General features: G+C 40.0%; 3 non-coding genes across 3 annotated transcripts; 1 reads left to right on the top strand and 2 right to left on the bottom strand.

Moving 5' to 3' along the window:
- Nucleotides 1-1,146: 1,146 nt before the first annotated feature.
- Nucleotides 1,147-1,228, bottom strand: TRNAS-AGA (transfer RNA serine (anticodon AGA)). Its single transcript has one exon. It is a non-coding gene; the product is annotated as a tRNA-Ser (tRNA).
- Nucleotides 1,229-1,383: 155 nt separating this feature from the next.
- TRNAF-GAA (transfer RNA phenylalanine (anticodon GAA)) lies at nucleotides 1,384-1,456 on the top strand. The gene has a single exon. It is a non-coding gene; the product is annotated as a tRNA-Phe (tRNA).
- A 424-nt stretch (nucleotides 1,457-1,880) lies between these two features.
- On the bottom strand, nucleotides 1,881-1,970 carry TRNAY-GUA (transfer RNA tyrosine (anticodon GUA)). The gene is given in 2 exon segments: nucleotides 1,881-1,916; nucleotides 1,934-1,970. It is a non-coding gene; the product is annotated as a tRNA-Tyr (tRNA).
- Between the last annotated feature and the right edge of the window lie 530 nt (nucleotides 1,971-2,500).

Here is a 2,500-nt window from a genome sequence, read left to right as displayed (position 1 = left end):
TATTCAGTGTGGCTGCTGAAATTGACTGGTGTCAGTCTCAAGGAGGGGAAGAGAATGTGTGTAAGAAAAAGAGAAAACAAGCTGGCATCCCAAAGATTTTGATGCGCTAACAAACATGGATTTCTAGTCCATCGCCTTAACCAATCGGCCACGACTACTGCTTAAGCCTTGCTGTATTTTCACAATAGATTGTCTATGGATTGAGCTGCCTGCACTGAGAAATTGAAGATCTAAAGGTACCTGAATCGATCCCGGGTTTCGGCATTGTGGAAGATAATATTTTTCGACATAAAATGCAATTTTGCAACAAAAAGCTTACGTTTTCAGGCTTCAAACTTTAAAATCATATTTACAAAAACATTTTTACAAAAATCACTTTGCCACAACCACTGCTTATGTCTCTCAGTAGCCAACTCCAGTCCTCGAGAGCTACCAACAGTTCCCATCTTCCAGACAACCTAGCTGCTGCACAGGTGCACTCATTACTCACTAACACATTTTAAAAGATCCACAGGTGGAGCTAATTACTTCACTTGTGATTCTGTGAGGTGAGCTGGAAAACATTAACTGTTGGTAGCTCTCGAGGACTGGAGTTGGCTACCCCAGACTTAGAGAATGCTTTATACTCTGTATATTTTGAGTTTGTAAATTGCCAAAAATTGCTATCTGAGCAAAAAGTAAAAACAACTCCTTCGGGCCGGAATTGAACCAGCGACCTAAGGATTTCTACACCAATCATCTCTACAGTCCTCCGCTCTACCAGCTGACTAATTAATAATTTCTATTCAGTGTGGCTGCTGAAATTGACTGGTGTCAGTCTTAAGGAGGGGAAGAGAATGTGTGTAAGAAAAAGAGAAAACAAGCTGGCATCCAAAAGATTTTGATGCGCTAACAAACATGGATTTCTAGTCCATCGCCTTAACCACTCGGCCACGACTACTGCTTAAGCCTTGCTGTATTTTCACAATAGATTGTCTATGGATTGAGCTGCCTGCACTGAGAAATTAAGGATGTATTGTATTGACCCAAACACACCCAAAACTTCATTCTCCTTTACATTTGATGCGCTAATGGCCTGAACTCGCTATGGGCATCACAGGTTTCAAGTTTTTAAAAACTTGCAGAAAAGAGAAAACTTAAGGCGTTCGTAGTCGGCAGGATTTGAACCTGCGCGGGAAGACCCCAATGGATTTCTAGTCCATCGCCTTAACCACTCGGCCACGACTACTGAATAAACCATGTCCTAGTTTCACAATAGATTGTCTATGGATTGAGATGCCTGCAGTCAGAAAGTGAGGATGTATTATATTGACCCAAATACACCGAAAACTTCATTCTCCTTACATTTTGCCCCGAAAAACGATTGCAAGACCAAGGGAGCTTGCCGAAATAGCTCAGTTGGGAGAGCGTTAGACTGAAGATCTAAAGGTCCCTGGTTCGATCCCGGGTTTCGGCATTGTGGAAGATAATATTTTTCGACATAAAATGCAATTTTGCAACAAAAAGCTTACGTTTTCAGGCTTCAAACTTTAAAATCATATTTACAAAAACATTTTTACAAAAATCACTTTGCCACAACCACTGCTTATGTCTCTCAGTAGCCAACTCCAGTCCTCGAGAGCTACCAACAGTTCCCATCTTCCAGACAACCTAGCTGCTGCACAGGTGCACTCATTACTCACTAACACATTTTAAAAGATCCACAGGTGGAGCTAATTACTTCACTTGTGATTCTGTGAGGTGAGCTGGAAAACATTAACTGTTGGTAGCTCTCGAGGACTGGAGTTGGCTACCCCAGACTTAGAGAATGCTTTATACTCTGTATATTTTGAGTTTATAAATTGCCAAAAATTGCTATCTGAGCAAAAAATGAAAACAACTCCTTCGAGCCGGAATTGAACCAGCGACCTAAGGATTTCTACACCAATCATCTCTACAGTCCTCCGCTCTACCAGCTGAGCTATCGAAGGATGCTGTATGTTCTCAAATATGTTATTATATGCTCTTTAATATAGCTTTAAATGTTTAGCTAAATGAGTGTTGTAGGAATAATGTGAATATTCTATTGTTTATAAACATTTGACAACCTTTGTTTAAAATTGGGCTTTGAAAATTAATTTCTAATTAATAATTTCTATTCAGTGTGGCTGCTGAAATTGACTGGTGTCAGTCTTAAGGAGGGGAAGAGAATGTGTGTAAGAAAAAGAGAAAACAAGCTGGCATCCCAAAGATTTTGATGCGCTAACAAACATGGATTTCTAGTCCATCGCCTTAACCAATCGGCCACGACTACTGCTTAAGCCTTGCTGTATTTTCACAATAGATTGTCTATGGATTGAGCTGCCTGCACTGAGAAATTGAAGATCTAAAGGTACCTGGTTCGATCCCGGGTTTCGGCATTGTGGAAGATAATATTTTTCGACATAAAATGCAATTTTGCAACAAAAAGCTTACGTTTTCAGGCTTCGTACTTTAAAATCATATTTACAAAAACATTTTT

The sequence above is a fragment of the Crinia signifera genome, chromosome 3 (assembly GCF_055691185.1).
Source record: "Crinia signifera chromosome 3, ASM5569118v1, whole genome shotgun sequence".
NCBI classification, from domain to species: domain Eukaryota; kingdom Metazoa; phylum Chordata; class Amphibia; order Anura; family Myobatrachidae; genus Crinia; species Crinia signifera.
This window is presented reverse-complemented; position numbering and strand designations above follow the sequence as displayed.